The following is a 21,486-nucleotide window of genomic DNA, read 5'->3' as shown; positions in this document are numbered from 1 at the left end:
ATTGCTGGACTACCCAATAGATAAACTCTACTGGTGCTTTAGGTTCTTTAGCCAAATGAATGTATTTTTTGTGGTTGTTGTTGTTGAAAGGAAGGTAATATATTGTATTTCAGGGTATTAAAATAACCTTTATAAATGTCTTCGGGTAACCTTATGGATATTTTAATTTTTATTATCTTATTCTTAACACTTTTCAGTGCTTATGGCATTTAACAGTTTATTTAGTCCTGAATTTGTTTACTTCTATAGAATTTTTGATAAAAGCAAATTTAAATATGTGTTTAAATTGCTATCTTAAAGCAGAAATCTAAACTTGCATTTTAGAAAATTAATTTCTGGTAGAAATGCACAGAATACATTTCAAAGGGAACAATAATGAAAGCAAAGGTTAGCTCAAAATGATGTATATCTATATTTATCTATTGAACGATCAATCGATCCACCTATCTATCCATCCATCTATCTCTTCAGAATGTGTTTGAGATGACTTCCAACTAAATAATTTAATTCAATAAAAATGAATGAATTCAACCAAAAAACCCATGCAAAATGAAGGTCGAATTCTATTTGACTCATGAGAAACAGTAGTAACCAAAACATTATAAAAATAATCATAGCTAAGTATTCCTAAGCATGACCTTTTGTTCTTTATATATCACTCTTTATTATAGCATTATTTAAACTAGCCATAACAAATTCTAGTAATTAGTGGCAAACAATATTTGTAATTAACACATATTTTGTACTCTGTTATGCAGTATCCTAAGTAGTTTTGTAGAGTAAGTCATTTAATTTTTGTAACTATATAAAATTATACTTCTAATTTAAAAATATATAATCTTTACACCCATTTCATAGATTATAAAACTAACATGCAGAGAGATTAGTTTACAACTTGTTCAAGATCAGAAAGCTAGTCTGTGGTACTGGTGAAATATGAATCTTAACCTTTTCTACAGATCTCATGCTTTTAAGCACTATATTTTATAATCTATAGTTGTTACTAATGCTTATATAGTAATAGTAATAATACTTATGTAACAATAAAATTATTAGTCACAAAATATATTTGAATGGCTTAAACATCACATTTTCATTTATTATTTATCCATCTGTGTAAGTCTAAATAGGTAGTCTATGGTATCTTTATTGAACTCATATAAATAAAATAACACATACATGGGAAGAAGAACTGAAATAAATAGAAAATATCAGCGTGACAATGAATAAGTTATATGTTAATTTTATGATTTAGTATGTTAAAGTAACTTCCAAAGCAAGAGGTGTATGTGAGCTAAGATTAACTTGCAGATGCATTAAACTTCTTCTGAAGGCAGAGAAGTTTCTTAATTTCAATCTTCATATCCTTATTTCTTATACTTTAGATAATAGGGTCGAAAAGGGGAGCAGGAACTGCAAACATCAATGCAATGGCTATACCCAAAATAGGTGGAAAATTGACAAAGATATTAATAATTTTATCTTTATAAGCTATATGAGGGATACACCACCAGAGAATATTGGAAAGACAACAAGAAGAGATGCATGAATAGAAAAGGCCTTCTGGAAGCCTCCCCAAAGAAGGAATCCTCAGGACTACAGTGATGATTCTGATGTAAGAAAAGGCAATAATCAGGACAGAGGAAATGATGGCAATAGCTTAGATCACATCGTCAATCAGGATCATGGACATGTCTGTATAGGCTAGACACAGCACAGGTTCAAAGTCACAGAAAATCTGATGGATTTGGTTGGGTCCACAGAAGGTCATTGTGGAAATCCATGCAATATTTGGGAGTAACACAAGAATGTCAAAGATATAAGACCTGTGGAGAGCTGAGCTCACAGCCAGGGGTCATAAAGATTGGGTAGCAGAGAGAATTACAGATGGTAACATATTTATCAATGGCCAGTCATCAGCAAAATCTCCTCTGAATTTCCCAGTGAATGAAAAAAAACACATCTGCAAGAGGCAACCAATCATAGAGATGGTTTCCTTTTTACTGATGAGCTTGGAAAGCATCTTTGTGAATGATAGCTGTGGTGAACTAGATATCTAGAAATAAGAAAATGCTTATAAAATCATACATGGGATTGTGGAGATGAGTATCCATCCTGACTGCAAAAAATACAATGATATTCAAAAAACAATGAATATGTAGATGACAAACAAAGGGATGAACAAGAGGAAGTTACCATTTTCAAATTGGGAGAATCCAAAGAGAAACTTAGTCACCATAGTAGTTTGGTTACTTCTTACTGTGGTCTCAGTGGACTTAATTATGATGAGTAAAAAGACACAGCTCACTTCCTAGATAGAATGTAAGAAGTCAGATCTATTGGCTCATCCAAGAGTCAAATGAAGAAATGCCTTAGGTAAATGAGTTACCTCTATTATTCTCAGATTTATTAAACAGATATTTGTCTAGTGCCTACTACATGCCAAGTGCAACTGTAGGTTGTTGAGTTCAGTAGGGAAGAAAACAGTTTCTATTTTCATAAAACTTATATTCTATTGAAGGAGACAAACAATAATCAAATAAGATATTAATAATTTTATCTTTATAAGCTATATTAACTAAAATAAAGTAGTATATTAGGGACACTAATAATAATCACCTTTTATAAGAATGCCTCAAATCATTTAGAATCACATACTATATAAATTCTTTCATGGCTTTTGGCTATAGATTAGATCAACACTTTTACTTCTTTTCCTCTCTATATAATTATTGTAAAATTGTATTCTGCATTCCCAGTTTCTGGTATTCTGCTTCTTTATCAGACCACAGTGTCATTGTGAGTGTGGTTAGAGAAGAGGCTAAGTATTAAGGCACAGGTAACAAGGTGAAGCCTTGGTAGGAAACTCTATTTCCAGTAGAGAACCCAGAATAAATGAAAAGTGAACCACCCAAACAATAAAGCTAGCTGATACTGGCCAGAATAGAAAGAAAAGACATGAGAAAATAAGCAGTAGAAGATTTTGGAAGTAAAAAGAGGGCCCAGTAGGTAATCTGCAAGTTCTTGCTTCAGAATTGGGCTCTTGAAATCTTTTCGGTCAGGTTCCTAAAGGGTCAGTCCATGAGAGATTTTGAAAAGGAACAGAAATTCTTAATAAATACCTAATCTTTCCTATTCTGATTATTTATATTCTGACAATGACCATCAAGGAATGAGAAGGTGAGAGCCAAAATGTGAGATTTCAGCACAATTAAGGGTTCTTGCTACAATGTCCCTTAAAAGTAGCATGAACTGTGAAGATGTCTCTAAAAGCAGTTTAAGAAAATTTATTAGGTGTACTCAGGGACTATTCCTCAGGCAGTTCAGAAAGTTGCCATAACAGATAGAAAATCAGTCAAGGAGAAATATTTAGAACATATTTATTGATGAATTAATACTAATAAGAAAAATTATTTTGGCTTTTTTTCTGAGAAAAATACTAGCTAGATAACAGAGATGGACTTTAGAGCAGAAAAATGTACAATACAAAACAAATAAAAATAAAAACAAACAAAAACAATTAAAAAAAACAATATAATTTGCAGCCCAGTTTAATTTAAACACCGTTTAAAGAGTAAATAATTTACTTTTATAATTATATTAGAGTAAATCCATAAAAAATGTTTTTAAAAGTGAAAATCCATCTCCAATCTATAAAACAAATTTTGAAATGAAGAATTTTCACAGACACACTAGTGTAGATATTTATGTATTATCTTAGATATGTAATTACTCTCTTTGATTGTTTTATAGGAGGAAAGAATGTTAAATACATGTACATGGTCTGATTTTAGTTTTCAGTTAGAAAGATGAGTAAAAGAATGGTTTGTTTGTTTGTTTCTATTATAAGTGTGAGGATGGGTATAGATTACAGATAATGAGCTTTAATGACAAAACAACATAGAGAATATTGAATGGTTTACTAATGAAAACAAGTTTTTCAGTTCTAAGTTGCTAGTTTATTTAAGAAATATTTATTTATTTATTTATTTATTTATTTATTTATTATTGTGTGTCGATCTATGGTTTATTAGGCTTTAAGGATAAGTGACCAAATAAAATATCAAAGTGAAAGGAAATTATGGAGAAGGGGTAGATTTAGAGTAAAGTTAAGGACTTGTTTAAAAAGATTGACTTTGGGGTAGCAGTGGAACCTAAAAATGAAGGTATCCAATAAGCTGACACATAGACTGGTTTAAAGTTCAGAAGGATGTCTGCATTCATGTTCTATATATAGGAGTCATCCACATATAGGTGATATATGATAATTTAGCATGGATAAAAGTATCCATTGAGAGTATATAAATAGAATTTTTAAAGTGCATCAGACAGAGAATTGAGGCCTAGGAAAACAACTGCATGTCAGAAGATATGGGAGAAGAGGATTATAACAAGCAAATTGAGGAAAGAGCACCAAAACTTTTGGGAAACAGGTATGAGGTCACAGTTTCAAATAATGACAATAATTCAAGTAATATAGAAGTAGAAATATAAGAATCTATCAGATTAAGGTAACCATCAATGACCTTTAACAGAAATTTTTTCAGTGAAATGTAGGGGGCAGATTGAAGTAGGCTAATTAATTTAGACATGAAAATTTTATTGAGCATGTAATTTAGAGGCAGTGCGGCATAGTCAAAAACATAAGATAGTATTCAAGACATGAGATTTGGAAACAAGCTGCACAAGTCTGAATCATAGCTCTAACCCCTAATTCTGTAACTTTTAGCAAATCATGTAAATTCTCTAATTTTCTTTTCTCATCTTTAATACAGGTAGAATACTTAGAAACAGTTACTGGAACACTCAACCACTGCTTTGTGGAGAACATTGCTACATTACTACTCCTATGTATGTAATGATGTCTGTGGAAAGACAGATAATTAAGTACAGTGTAATAAGTGTTATGAGAATTAAATATACTACACTAATTCTATGTGTGGAAAATATTGTTTGGGATAAATAATTTATTTCCTAGTATTGGAAAGATGCATAGAACTGAGACAGGGAAAAATCTTGTGCTTATGGAGAGATATATTCCAGGCAAGAAGAATAACATATAAAAAGATTCAAAAACCAAAAGAGAGACTGATGTACTCCAGAAATTACAATTGTTACCTTTGGGTGAGCACTGTGTGTGTGTGTGTGTATGTGTGTGTGTGTGTGTGTGTGTGTGTGTGTGTGTGTGTGTGTGTAGGTGGGGGAGGATATGAGATGCCATTATGGTAGAAAATATTTGCAAAATATATATCAGACAAAAGATATATAAAAAATACATAAAAACTCAAAACCTAATAATTTGAAAACAAACTTTTTTTAAATGAGCAAAGTGTTTGAAAAGACATTTTACCAAAGAAGACATTTATATAGCAAATTAGTCCATAATAAATGCTCAATGTAAATGTCTTTGCTCATTAGAAAGTTTGAGTTAAAACCACAATAAGAGAAGCTTTAGAGGATATAGCAAGAAGTGTGCTACCTGGAAGAGAGCCCTCACCTGACCATGCCGCCACCCTAATCTTGGACTTCCAGCCTCCAGAATTGTTCTAAAAGACATAGTTGTTTCTCTCATGCTCTCTGTTGAGTTGATCATGAAAACACTGCATGAGCTCTGTGGAGAGGTCAATGTCATAAAGAACTGAGTTCTCCTATCAGCCAGTGAAGACTGACCAAAAGCCATGTGAGTGTGCTGTGTTAGATTTGAGTCCTTCGAGCCTTCAAATGACAGCAGACCCAGCCAACATCTTGGCTGCAGTCTCATGAAAGACTCTGAGCCAGAATCACCTAACTGAGCTACTTCCAAATTTCTGAGATAAATGCTACAGAAAATCTGAGATAATTACCATTTGTTGTCTTAAGCCACACACACACTTACACACACATACACACAAAAAAACAATGATATACATTACCATTACACAGCTATAAGAATGATTACATTTTTATAAAACAAAAACAAAACATTTGCCAATACTAAGTGCTAGGGTGAATGTGGAACAACTGGATTTTTCATATATTGCTACTGGGAATACAAAATATAGCCACTGTGGAAAAAAGTTTAGCAGTTTCTTGTAAAATTAAATGCACACTTACTATTTGATCCAGCAATCCCACTCCTTACCCAAAAGAAATGAAAGCTTGTGATCACCCAAAAACCATTAAAGAAATACTTATAATGGCTTTATTTATAGAACTATAAACAATCCAAATGACCTCCAACAGGTAAGTGGGTAAACAAACTGTGGTACCTCTATATAATGGAATACTATTCAGCAATAAAAATGAATACCTCACTAATATACATAAAACATGAGTAAATTTCAAATGCATTATGTTAAGTGAAAGAAGCCAAAGGCTATGTACTGTCTAATTCCATCTATACGACTATTAAGGACTGAATGTGCTCCTCATCCAGTGTGTATGTTGAAACCCTACACTCTAATGTGATGATATTAGGAAATAGGTCCTTTGGCAGATAATAAAAATTAGATGAGGTTTATATTATTGCCCTTTTAAGAGTCTTGAGAGAGCTTGTTTTCCTCTGCTCACCACCACGGGAGGGTTAAATGAGAAGACAGACATTTGCAGACATCATCAGATCTGCTGGTATCTTGATTTGGGACTTCGCAACCTTCAAAACTGTGAGAAATAAATGTGAGTTGTCTACCAAGAACATGGCATTTTTGTTACAGTGGCCTTAACAGGCTAAGACAAAGACCTTCTAGAGAGGCAAAAGTATTAGAATAGAAAACAGATAATGGTTGCTGGGGGATGAGATGATAGAAGATGTCTATTATAAAGGGCACTGTGAAAGAACTTGCTGTTGAGAGAGGGGGAAAGGGGTGGACTTGTTTTAAAACTTGATTTTGGTAGTGGTTACATGGTTCTATACATTGCATCTAATGAATCCATACACGATTCTATGTAAAAAATCATAGAACTGTTTGGAAAAATTTGTAAATTTTACTATGCATAAGCTAAAAATGATTAACATTAAAAGTCCACAAAATTAGAAATGTATAGCAAAATTATTGGAATGAAAAGTCTTCGGTCAAGATGGTAGAGGAGGTAAATGTTGGGCTAGCCTACTCTCACAATTACATCAAAATTACAACTAAACTATACAATGGCCATCATTGAGAGTCACCTGAAGTCTAGCTGAATAGGACTTTTACAATTGGGAACACACAGAAGAGGTCACCTCAAGACTGGTAGGAGGGGTGGAGATGCAAAACAGGCTGGTCCCACACCTACATATGGGGGTTGAAAAATGGAAGAAGTATCTTGGCTGCAGCGGTCCCCCCAGAATAAGGGGTGCCATCCCCAAATCGGGCTCCCCAGCCCAGGGTTCCAGTGCTGGGAAATGAAGTCCCCACAACTTCTTGCTGTAAAAACCAGCGGAGATTGTGGCTGAGTGAGATGAAGGGCTGAGTCATAGAATTTCCTCTTTATGAACGCACACATGAACTTACTCGCTGATGGACTCATTCACTCTGAGCTCAAGGGCTGGGGCAGCAGCTCAAAAGACATCAGGGATATATGGGAATGAACTGAGTTGTCTGGCTTCAGGGTGAGGGCTGGAGAGGCAACTATCTCCCAGACAAAAGTTCTGACAGAGGGCATTGTTCTTTTGTTGAACCCTCCTCTGCCTAGCTTGAAACCCTAGACAGTTGCCATATCTGAATTTCCATGAACATAGCTAACCCTGGTCACTCCACACTGCTGATTCCCTGATACCTCACCCCTCACAAGGTGCAGACCCACCCAAGCTGCTTCCAGTGGCTTTACCAGACAAATGACCTGTCTTGGGTAATGCTCTGACTTTATTAAAAGCTCTCAACGATTCACAAAACATAAACAAGCATCTGGCCTTGGCATGCCCTGTACCTCTTGCTGAGCAGCCCCAAAACCAGCACTAGGAGTAGGTGGTCTTGCTTCACAGCTTGGCTTCTTGAGGCATATCCAGCCCCTTTGGGGTAATGGCTATTTGCAGATTGGTGGCTAATGCCAAGTGTTCTTGGGCAGAGCATAGGCTGTAGCTAAACTTGGCCTATGGCAAGGCCCCTCCCAGGACACCTTAGCCTACAAACCCAGTGGCTGGCTTTTATCTGAGCCAGAAAACCACTCGAGGTCACATCTAAGGATGACATACCCAAAAGGCAGACAGGACAGGCACCAGAGCCCTGCTAAAATGAATCCTGCTCTGTAGGATCAGCCCCTGGGCAACAGATTTTCCACTAGTCATGGTCAGTCATCACAATCAGTCCAAGGATCAATCCTTTCCAATGACGAGCAAACAACAACCAAGGCTCAACTACAGCAGAAGGGTACACACAAACCATACAAGGGACATAGGCAGAGCGCCCAGCTCAGGTGACTTCGGAAGACTTTGCCACTGTGACCCATAGCATGCCTACTACATAAAGCCACTCTACTAAGACCAGGAGACATAGCAACCCTACCTAATACATAGAAACAAACACAAGAAGGCAGCCAAAATAGGAAGACGTAAAAACATGTCCCAACAAAACAAAATTCCAGAAGAAGAACTAAGCAAAATGGAGACAAGCGATCTACCAGATGCAGAGTTTGAAACAGTGGTTATAAAGATATTCAATGAACTTAGAGAAAAATTAGATAAACTAGGTGATAAGTTTAACAAAGAGATAGGAAACATAAAAGTGAAGATTGAAAACATAGAAACGAACAGTCAGAAATGAAGAATATGGTAACTGAAATGAAGAATACCTTAAGAAGAATTAACAGTACACTAGATGAAGTGAAGGATCAAAATCAGCGATTTAGAATATAAGTAAGCAGAAAAAAATCCAGTCAGAACAGTAACAAGAAATAAGCATTTAAAAAAAATGAGAATAATAGAAAAATGAGAATGGGGCTACATTAAGTGTACAAATATTTGCATCATAGGGATACCAGAGGAGAAGAGAGAGAGCAAGGAATTGAAAACTTATTTTTAAAAATGACTGAAAACTTCCCTAATCCAGTGAAGGAAATAGACATACAAGCTCAGGAAGAGCAGAGAGTATCAAATAAGATGAATCCAAAGAGGTCCACACCAAGACACATCATAATTAAAATGCCAATGGTTAAAGATAAGAAGAGAATCTTAAAAGCAGCAAAAGAAAAGCAGTTAGTTACCTACAAGAAAGCTCCCATAAGACTGTCAGTTGATTTCTCAACAGAAACTTTGGCGGTCAGAAGGGATTGGCAGGAAATATTTAAAGTGATGAAAGGCAAGGACCTACAACCAAGATTACCCAGCAAAGCTATTATTTAGAATTGAAGGACAGATAAAGAGATTCCCAGATAAGAAAAAGCTAGAGTTCATGATCACCAAGCAAGTATTATAGAAAATGTTAGATGGACTTCTTAAAGAAGAAGGAAAAAAAAGAAAGAGAAAAAAGATGAATAATAAAATGGCAATAACTACATATCTAACAACAGCTACTTTAAATGTAAATGAATTAAATGCTCTAATTAAAAACTAGGGTGGCTGAATGGATAAGAAAACAAGACCCTTACCTTTGCTGCCTATAAGAGACTCACTTCAGATTGAAAGACACACAGACTGAAACTAAAGGGATAAAAAAAAAGATATTTCTTTAAAATGGAAACAAAAGTAAAAAGCTTGGGTAGCAATACTTATACCAGACAAAATAGACTTTAAAACAAAGGCTATAACAAGGGACAAAGCATGACCGAGTTATCCCACTTCTGGTTATTTATCTGAAGAAAGCCAAAACACACTTAATAGGTACATGTGAGTCCATATATTCACTGCAGCATTATTTATAATAGCCAAATATAGAGGCAACCTAGGTGATCATCAATGAATGAATAGATAAAGGACGAGTGACTATATGTATACACACACATACACACACACACACACACACACACATATATATAATATATATATGTAATATATACATATATATAACATATATACTGTAATATTCCATTATATATAATGGAATATATATTACATATATACATATATACAGTAATTTCTCAGCCATAAATAAGAATAAAATCTTGCCGTCTGCAACAATATGGATAGACCTAGAGGATATTGTGCTGAGTGAAGTCAGACAGAGAAAGACAAATATCATATGTGGAATCTAGAGAACAGGATAAACAAACAACAGAAACAAGCTCAGAGATACAGAGAGCATTTCGATGATTGTCAGATTTGAGGGAGGGTAGGTGAAAATGGATGGGGTTAAGAAATATAAATGGTTAGTTACAAAATAATCATGGGGATGTAGAGTAAAGCATAGGGAATAGAGTCAGTATTATAATAATTATGTATGACGTCAGATAGGTACTGGACTTATAGGGGTGATCGCTTCAAAAGTTATATAAATATCTAATCATTGTGCTGTACACCTGAAAATAATATAATATTGTATGGCAACTGCAATAGAAAAAAAATTTAAAAAACACAAAAATTTAAAAAATTTTAAAGTATTGGAATGGAAATGGACGTATTAGATAGTTCTTTAGGAGAGAAAATTAGAAAGACTTAGTTATATATGGAAGTTGCAAGAGAGAAAGAAATCATGTATAACAACAAATTTTGCCTTTGATAGCTGAGTAAATATGACTTATTAGACAAAATGAGTATAAACCAAATATGTTTTCAATAAATTTGTTAGTGAAAAGCAGAGAGGAGAGAGAGAGAGAGAGAGGGAATTAACACTAGGAATATGAAAGAAATAATAGTTTAAGGTTATGTGCCTACTTTATGTTTTACCAAATGAATATCTATATACTCAAAAGGAACAGTCAATACAAAGTAGAAAGTCCAAAAACAAACAACCACAAAATCAAAAACCATGTTAGAAAAATGAGGTTGGTACATGCAACAAAGTTCCTTGGAAAGCAAGAGAAGATGAAGCAGAGAGAAGCATACATAACGTATGAATATGAGTAAAAACTGAATTAAGAATTTATGTAGAAGAAAAATAAAATGATTTTTTGCTTTATCATATCAAGTTTCTCAATTGAATTGCAGATGAGTTAATTTTCTGAGAATAGATAAGAATTTTAATGACAGAAGATTTGAAGGAAATGGCTGAAATTCCCCAAGTGGAAAAATGAGGAAATTAATATATTCAAATATTTATTGCCTACTTGAGGTTGGTAGCATGCTTTTTTTTTTTTTCTTCAGAAATGTTCAGGAATTTAGTTATAGTGTCTAAAATGCTAATGGTGGCATTGATCCAAGGCATTTGGTAGGGTAGGAATACTTTTGTCAAGGGCAAAAAAATTCAGAGATTATGCAGAAAGTGTTACAAGTTATGGATCTTGAAGTTCAAGATGAAAGAATAAAAATGTAAAGAAAACAGAGCATTGATAATTGTGTGAAAATAGAGGTCTATAGACTGAATATTTCAATGAGGTTAAGAGTAAATATATAATACAATATATAAAGAACCCTAAAGATCCTACCCAAAACTGTTAGAACTGGCCAATGAATTCAGTAAAGTAGGAGGAAATAAAATTAATATTCAGAAATCAGTTGCATTTTCATACACCAGTGATATAATATCAGAAAAAGAAATTAAGAAAACAATCCCATTTACAATTGCATCAAAAACAACAAAATACTCAGGAATCAAATTAACCAGGAGATAAAAGACCAGTTCTCCAAGAATTATGTCATTGAAAAAACGAATTGAGGAAAATACAAATAAATAGAAGCATAGATCATGTTCATGGGTAGAAAAAAATCAACATCTTTAAAATGGCCATGCTACACAAGGCAATCTATAGATTCAATGCAATCCCTATTAAAATACTAATGGCATTTTTCAAAGAACTGGAACAAATTATCCAAAAATTTTTATAGAACCATTAGAGATCCTAAGTATCCACAGCAATCTTGAAAAAAGAAAAAAAAATAAACAGAAAGAGGTATCACACTATCTGATATATATACTACAAGCTTATAGAAATAAAAACAGCATAGTACTGGCATAAACAAAGTAGGCAAGAATATACAATGGTGTAAAGACAATCTCTTCAACAAATGATGCTGGCAAAACTGGATGGATAAATGGAAAAAAAATACTGGACCATCACCTTATACCACATGCAAGAATAGACTCAAAATGGATTAAAAATTTAAATGTAAGACCTCAAACCATAAAACTTTTAAAAGCAAAAATAGGCTGTAATCTCTTTGATATTGCTATTAGTAATTTTTTAATATATATCTCCCTCTCAGACAAGGGAAACAAAGAAAAATAATAAACAAATGAGACTATATCAAACTAAAAAGGTTTTACACAGAAAAAGAAGCCATCAACAAAACGAAAAGACAATTGACCTATTGGAAGAAGGTATTTGCTTATGATACATTAGATAAGCAGTTAATAACCAAAATATATAAAGAACTCATACAATTCAACAACAACAAAAAGTCCAATTTAAAACTGGTCAGAAACCTGAATATTTTTCTAGAGGAAATGCAAGTGGCCAATAGAAATATGAAAAAATGTTCAAGATCACTAATCATGAGAGAAATGCAAGCTAAAACCACAATGACATATGACCTGACACCTGTCAGAATGGCCATTGTCAATAAATCAAATATCAACAAGTGCTGGAGAGGATGTGGAGAAAAGAGAATCCTCATACACTGTTGGTGGGATTGCACATTAGTACAGCCAATATAGAAAACAGTTTAGACATTTCTCAAAAAATTAAAAATGGACATGTCTTTTGACCCAGCAATTGCACTTCTGGGTATTTATTCAAAGAAAACCAAAACAATAATTTGTAAAGATCTATGCACCCCTATGTTCATGGCAGCACAATTTACAATAGCTAAGATATAGAGGCAACCTAAATGCCCATCGACAGACAATTGGATAAATTACTGTTCATATATACAATGGAATATTACTCAGCCATTAAAAAATAAAATCCTACCATTCACAATGACATGGACAGACTTAGAGGTTATAATATTGAGTAAAATAAGTCAGATAAAGATAAATACCATGTGATTTCACTTATATGCAAAATCTAAGGAACCAAAAGAACAAACTAGTTGGACAGACTCACAAATATAGAGGACCATGTGGTGATGGCCAGAAAGGAGGGGAATGGAGAGCTTAGAGAAAGCAGAAAGGTTAAAGAAGTTCAAATTAGTAGTTGATAGAGGGTCATGGGGTTGGGAAGCATGACATAAGAAATGCAGACAGCAGTAAGGCAATGGCTATGTGTAGAGCCAGAGGGAAGATAGAGTAATCAGGGAATCATTACATAAACTATATAAATGTCTAACCAATGTACTATATACTTGAAATTAATAAAAAAATGATATAAGCACCCTGATGTTTATTGCACCATTGTTTGTGGTAGTCAATACTGGAAAATACTTAAGTGTCCTATGATAGATGATTAGATAAAGAAGAGGTGGTACAATGGAATATGACTTAGCCATAAGAAAAGATGAAATACTGTCATTTGCAACAACATGAAAGGATCTTGAGATAATCATGCTAAGTGAAATAAGTCCGACGGAAAGTGTTGAGAACTATATGATTTCAATTATAAGTGGAATATAAAATTGAAAACAACAAATTAACAAGACAATCAACTAGAGACTCATGGACACAGACAACAGTTTAGTGGTTACAAGAGGAAAAGGGAGAACCAAGGAGGTAGATAAGGGTAAAGGGGGTCCAATCTATGACAGAAGAGCTATTGATTTTAGGTGATGAACACACAATGCAATATACAGATGATGTATTATTGAATTGTACACTTGAAACATCTATAATTTTATTAATCAATGTCGCTCCACTAAATTTAATAATAAACAAATAAGTAAGTAAATAAATAAATAAATGTTTAAAGTGGGATGTTTACTATATTTCTAAGATCTAGACATGAGATAAAATTGATTAAATGAAATCAAAGTCATTTGGCAAAAGATTATAAGAAGTTATTAGATGAGTCATTTCTGTGTATTTTTGTTTTGTTTTAATTTAATTCTTAAATTACAGATGACATACGATGTTATATTTGTTTCAGGTATACAATATAGTGGTTAGACATTTATATACCTTACAAAGTAATCCCCACAATAAGCCTAGTATCCATTTAGCACCATACATAGTTATTAGAACATTATTTACTATATTCCTTATGCTGTACTTTACACCTCTGGGATTATTTTTTAACATTATTTTATTATTACTTTGAAGTATACAGTACATTAGTTAGACATTGATATAGTTTATAAAATGATCCTCTTGATTGCTCTTTCTCTCCTCTGGCTCTATACAATTAGCCATTACATTAATGTTGACTGCATTTCCCATCTCTGTGACCATTTATCAACTACTAATTTGTATTTCTTTAACCGTTCACCTCTTTCTCCCAGCCCCTCAACCCCCATCACCTCTGGCCATCACCACATGGTCCTCTATATTTGTGAGTCTCTGTTCAATTAGTTTGTTCTTTTGGTTCCTTAGATTCTGCATATAAGTGAAATTGTATGGTAGGTCTCTTTTCTGTCTGACTTATTTCACTCAGCATAATAACCTCTAAGTCCATCCATGTCATTGTGAATGGTAGGATTTTATTTTTTTAATGGCTGAGTAATATTCAATTGTATATATGAGCAATAATTTATTTATCCAATTGTCTGTTGATAGGCATATTTTGGCTATTATAAATTATGCTGCCATGAACATAGGGGTGCAAAGATCTTTACGAATTATTGTTTTGGTTTTCTTTGGATAAATACCCAGAAGTGCAATTGCTGGGTCAAAAGGTATATTCATTTTTAATTTTTTGAGAAATGTCTAGACTGCTTTCCATAGTGTATGAGGATTCCTTTTTCTCCGCATCCTCTCCAGCACTTATTGATCTTTGATTTATTGACGATGGCCATTCTGACAGGCGTCAGGTCATATCTCATTGTGGTTTTAGCTTGCATTTCTCTGATGATTAGTAATCTTGAGCATCTTTTCATACATCTATTGGTTATCTATATTTCCTTTTTGGAAAAATATCTATTCATTTTTAATCGGATTATTTATTTTTGTTATTGAGTTGTATGAATCCTTTATATGGTTTGGATATTAACTCCTTATCAGATGTTTCATAAGCAAATATCTTCTTCCATTCAGTCAATTGTCTTTTCATTTTGTTGATGGCTCCTTTTGCTGTGTAAAATCTTTTTAGATTGATGTAATCCCATTGTTTATTTTTTCTTTTGTTTCCTTTGCCCAAGGAGATATGTTCAAAAATAAATTACTAGTAGTAGTATCAGAGAGATTACTGCCTACGTATTCTTATAGAAGTTTTATAGTTTTGAGTGTTACGTTTATGTCTTCAATCCATTTTGAGTCTATTCTTGTATACAGTGTCAGAAAGTAGTCCATTTTTTTTGCATGTATCTGTCCAATTTTTCCAACACCATTTGTTAAAGAGGTTGTCTTTACCCCATTGTATATTCTTGCCTCTTTTGTCATAAATTATATGTGTGGATTTATTTCTGGGATCTCTATTCTGTTCCATTGATCAATGTATCTGTTTTTATGTCAGTGCCATGATGTTTTGATTACTGTAGTCTTGTAATATAGTTTATATCAGGTATTGTAAAACCTCCACATTAGATCTTTTTTCTCAAGATTGGTTGGCTAATCAAGTTCTTTTATTAATCCATATAAATTTTTGGATTATTTGTTCTGGCTCTCCGAAAAATTCCATTGGTATTTTGATAAGGATTGCACTTAGACTGCTTTGGGTAGAATGGTCATTTTAATGATGTTGATTCTTCCTATCTATCAGCATGATATATGCTTCCATTTATTTGCATCTTCTTTAATTTCTTTTTTCAATGACATCATATTCTGAGAACTGGTCTTTTATCTCCGTGGTTAATTTGATTCCCAGGTATTTTGTTGCTTTCGATGCAATTATAAGTGAGATTATTTTCTTAATTTCTCTTTTCAAAAGTTCATCATTGGTGTATAAATATGTAACTGACTTCTGAATATTAACTTTGTATCCTGCTACTTAACTGAAATCATTGATCAGTTCTAAGAGATTTTTGGTGGAATCTTTAGGGTTCTCTCTACCTAAGGTCATGTTATTGGCAAATAACAAGAATTTTACTTCTTCCTTTCCAATTTGGATGTCTTATATTTCTCTTTCTTGTTGCATTGCTGTGGCTAAGATTTCCAATACAGTGTTGAAGAGGAGTGGTGAAAGTACGTGTCCTTGTCTTATTCCTGATCTTAAGGAAAACACCTTTAGCCTTTCCCCATTGAGTATAATGTTAGCTGTAGGTCTGTCATATATGGCCTTTATTATGTTAAGGTATGTTTCCTCTATTCCCATTTGTTGAGAATTTATTTTCTTAAATGGATTCTGGATTTTGTAGAATGCTTTTTCTGCATCTATCAATATAAACATGCGGTTTTTATCTTCTGATTTGTTAATGTGGTATATCACATTAATTAATTTGCAGGTATTTTACCCACCTTGCAACCTAGGAATAAATCCAACTCGATCACGGTGTATCATAGTTTTAATGTATCGCTGAATTCGGTTTGCTAATATTTTGTTGATTTTTTTTTTTTTTTTTTGGTAACATCTTTGTCTGGTTTTGGAGTCAAATTTATGGTGGCCTCATAAAAAGAGTTAGGGGGACTTCCCTCTTCTTGAATTTTTTGGAACAGTTTAAGAAGAATAGGTGCTAATTCTTCTTTGAATGATTGGTAAAATTTGCCTATGAAGTCTCCTGTCCAGATTTTTGTTTTTTGGAGGGAGGTTTTTAATTACTGATTTGCTTTCATTCTTGGTAATCAGTTGGTTCAGATTTTCTGTTTCTTCTTGACTCAGTCTTGGGAGATTGTTTGTTTCCAGGTATGTATCCATTTCCTCCAGAATGTCCAGTTTGTTGATGTATGATTGCTTTAGTATTTTCTTATGATCCTTTGTAATTCTGTGGAGTCTGTAGTTATTTCTTTTTTTTATTTCTGATTTTATTTATTTGAGTCCTCTCTCTTTTTTCCTTGATGAGTCTGGTTAAGGTTTTGTCAATGTTGTTTATCCTTTCAAAGAACCATCTCTTGGTTTCATTATCTTTTGTATTGTTTTTCTAGACTCTATTTTTTTTTTCACTCTGATCTTTATTATTTCCTTCCTTCTATTCACTTTGGGCTTTGTTTGCTGTTTTTTTTCTAATCTAGTGTAAGTTTAGATCGTTTAAGCTATTTTTTGTTTGTTTCTTGAGGTAGGCCTGTATTGCTATGAATTTTTCTCTTAGAACTGCTTTCACTGTGTCCCACAGATTTGAATCACTGTTTTCATTTTCATTTGTTTCTAGGTATCTTTTGATTTCTTCCTTGATCTCATTATTAACCCATTCATTGTTTAGTACCATGTTATTTAGCCTTCATATGTTTGTGTATTTTCCAGTTTTTTTCTTGTAGTTGGTTTCTAGTTTCATACCATTGTGATCGAAGAAGACGGTTAATATGTTTTCAATCTTCTTAATTTTATTGACATTTGTTTTGTGTCCTAACATGTTGTCTATTCTAAAAATCATTCCATATGCACTTGAGAATAATATATATTCTGCTCCTTTGGGATGAAATGGTCTGAAAAAATCTGTTAAATCCATTTGGTCTGGTGTGGCTTTTAGGCTCATTGTTTCTTTGTTGATTTTTTTGTCTGAAAGATCTGTCTATTAGTGTCAATGGGGTGTTAAAATCTCCCACTATGAGTGTTGATCTCTCCTTTTAAGTCAATTAATATTTGTTTTAAGTATGTAGGTGCTCCTACATTGGGTGCATATATATTTACTAGGGTTATATCCTCTTGATTTATTGATCCCGTTATCATTTTGTAATGTCTTTTTTTGTCTCTTATAATAGCCTTTGTTTTAAAATCTATTTTGTCTGATTAAATATTGTTACCTCGACTTTTTTTTAATTTATTTTCAAATGAAATATCATTTTCCATCCTTTGACTTTCAGTCTGTTAGTGTCATTTGATCTGAAGTGGGTCTCTTATAGACAGCATATGCATGGATCTTGTTTTCATATCTATTGGGCTACCCTATGTTTTTTGATTGGAGCATTGAATCCATTTACATTTAAAATGATCACTGATAGGTCCATACTTACTGCCATTTTATTATTTGTATTTTTTTCTCTTTCTTCCACTTTTTTTTTTTTTTTTTTTTTTTTTTTACAGAATTCTCTTTAACATTTCTTGTAATAGTGGCTTGTTGGTGATGAATTTCTTAAACTTTTCCCTGTCTAAGAAACTCTTTATCTCACCTTCCATTTTAATTGAAAGCCTTTCTGGGTAGATTATTCATGGTTGTGGATTCTTGTTTTTCATAACTTTGAATATTTCTTGCTATTCTCTTCTTGCCTGCAAAGTTCCTGTGAAAAATCAGCAGACTTTCTTATGGGGGTACCCTTGTAATAACTAGCTGCCTTTCTCATGCTGCTTTTAAGATTCTCTCTTTATCTTTGACCTTTCTCATTTTAATTATGTTGTGTTTTGGTGTGGGTCTGTTTGAATTCTTCTTGTTTGGGATTCTGTAGTTCTGAGACTTTTTTGTCTAATTCCTTTGCCAGATTAGGGAAGTTTTCTGTCATTATTTCTTCAAATAGATTCTCAATCACTTGCTCTCTTTCTTCTCCTTTGGGTACTCCTATGGTGCTGACATTGTTATGCTTCATGGTGTCCCTGAGGTTTCTTAAGCTATTCTAATATTTAAATTTCTTTTTTCTTTTTTCATTCTGATTGGGTGTTTTCTGTTTGTTTCATCCCTCATCCTTGGTCAGATGGGCTTATGTGGAAGGTGTCTGGTGTAGTCCAGTGGCACACTCTCGCTGATCCCTTGTGCTGGGGGCTCTGGACATGATCTATATGTGGATCATGTGTGATCTTCTGTTGTAGCTAAGCCTTTATTGGTGTTAGTTTATCAGTGTATGAATTAACACTCAGGCAGGCTGACTGTGGGAAATGCCTGCATCCACAGGGTATGAGTTGCTATGTGGGTGCTGACCCCACTGAGCGGGATTTGCCCTAGTAGGTTGAGATCCTCCTTCATATGTACTGTTTATGGGACTAGTCATGAGTTGCTCTCTTATGTTCTAGTGTAAGCTTCCAGGTGCATTGGTTTTGTGGCCCAATGTTCCCCCCAGTAAGCCAAGGTTAGACGTTGCATTTGATTGCTCAAGGATACCTGGTGCAAACTACAAAGCGATCTATAGATGGCTGTTGCCTGTGCTAGATCTATAGGTATGTGGAAGAGACAATGCTGTAGGCTGCAGTCCAGTTACCCCCCACCCTCCATACCTGGTCTAGGACAGTTTAACAGAAGATCAGTGCTCCTCAAGGCCTGATACTATCTGTCAGTAACCCGTAAGTCTCTGGAACTGGAATTGGCTCTGGGTAATATGTGTGTTGAGTGGTGCAGGTACCCCAGGAGATACCTGAATTTATTGAGCAGAATTTCCTCTGCCACTGCAGTGTCACATTACATGCCAGCACTAATCTCTGTGGCTCCTTGTAAAAGTTTCAGTTCATAACAAAGCCAACTACTGCTTCCCTCGGGCCTGCAGACATCCAAGCTCTGTTTAAGAATTAATTACTGAAACTCATGAGCATGAGTTTGTTGCCCACCACCAAAAGCTTTTCCCGGGTGGATGGGCTTTGCATGGGCTGCACGAACTGAGTGCTGTCGTTTGTTGCTGAGCTTGTGATGCAAAGAAAGCACAGGATGGGACTAGGTTGCCTGGGAGCAGGTTTGCCACAGGTAATTTGTGGGTTAAATGAGGCATTGTCTCAGTGAGGGATATATTGCAAGAGATTTACTGCCAATTCTGGGACTATGGGCTCCCACCAAAGTCAGATATCACTGTGTGACCTACTATCATCTGTGACGGGCCCACAAAACCCCTGAGATTTGGCCAAGCAATACTGTATCTCATGCTGGTGGAAGTGATCTTCCTGTCACTGTATTTCCTAAACTTTGCTCACTTCCCTGGCTAAGATCTGTTGACTGTGCAGAATGCACAACTCCGGCCAGGCGTGGGGCAGGGGCAGCTGCCTGTCAACATGCTGTGAGCATTTTGAGGATTGAATGGAGCAGGATCTCAGGGAGTCAAGGGCTATCAGGCCAATACAGCCTTAGTTTTTTGCAATTTCTGTCTCTGCGCATTTCTACAGTAGTCACAGTTCACTGTGAGACCAGCTGCTCTCTGGGGCAGTCTCACAAACCTCTCAAATCTCCCTCAGAGATATTGCAGCCCTTAAACAGCAGGCCCACAACTGTTTTCCCCAAAAGGCACTCACTGAACTAGCCAAGGTCTGTTGCCTGTGCATAATGGGCAACCTCAAAATCATAGATCAGAGCAAGAGCAGCTGCTGTCTGGGACTGGCCCACAGATCCCCGAGATCCATCCAAATTCATGTTGGCAACAGTGATCTTCTTGAAATTGTCCCCAAAATGCATGCTCACAGTACTGACTGTGAATGTTTGGCGAATGGTGCAGAGTGAGGCAGTCTCCCCGCAATAAGCTGCCCTGGGAAATCTGTAGGTTGGGTGGGTCAGGCTGATCTCCTTAGGCTAGTGAAGCTTCTGAATTGGCCATGTTGGAGGGATTGCACAGGCAAGTTGGTGTGGTCAGAAGATTACCCAGTAGGGGGCTCAGACTATGGCACAGTGGCAATGCCTGGCAAGCCCTTGTCAGGGCACCAGATAATGCGGTCTTTCCCCATATGAATCTTGCATGAGCTTCTGACCCACTGCTGGTGCCCAGGATGAGTGTCAGCAGGCAAGAGAGACTGTGTGTTGGCGTCTAGGATTTCGGTCTCCTTCCCAGATGGCCAGAATCTCCTCTGATTTTTACAGTCAGATTTTGGAAACTTCTCTGGTCTGGGGAGCCCTTGAATGAGGCTCCCCTTTGGGAGTCCTCTGCAGGCATGCTCTCCCTCCCAATATTCCTCCACCAACACTTAGTGTTTGTCCAGCCCAATTTATGACTTTGCCCTTCCTACCAGCTGTGATGTGGCTCTTCTTTATATTATTAGAAGTATGTGTTATGATCACCTGGACTTCAGGTGATTCTCCAGGTTGATTATTTTGTAATTTGGTTGTAATTCCAATATGGACCTGAAAGGAGGTGAACCCTGCTTTTAGCTAGTCTATTATCTTCCTCGCACTCTCTCTCTTTGGGACTATTTTTATAACTAGCTGTTTGTATTCCTTATTTTTTTTTTCACCTTTTCACCCATTCCCCCAACTCTCTCCTGCCTGGCAATTGTCAGTCTGTTCCCTGTATCTATGAGTTTGTTTTTATTTTGTTTGTTCACTTATTTTTTTTTAATTCCATATATAAGTAAAATCATATTGTATTTGTCTTTCTAACTCTGATTTATTTTACATAGCATTATATCATCTAAGTCCAT

General features: G+C 34.9%; 1 pseudogene; it reads right to left on the bottom strand.

The window, feature by feature from the left end:
• Positions 1 to 1,300: 1,300 nt before the first annotated feature.
• On the bottom strand, positions 1,301 to 20,530 carry LOC120592652 (olfactory receptor 6K3-like; annotated as a pseudogene).
• Between the last annotated feature and the right edge of the window lie 956 nt (positions 20,531 to 21,486).

Source organism: Pteropus medius, unplaced genomic scaffold (assembly GCF_902729225.1).
Source record: "Pteropus medius unplaced genomic scaffold, Ma_sr-lr_union100, whole genome shotgun sequence".
Lineage (NCBI taxonomy): Eukaryota > Metazoa > Chordata > Mammalia > Chiroptera > Pteropodidae > Pteropus > Pteropus medius.
This window is presented reverse-complemented; position numbering and strand designations above follow the sequence as displayed.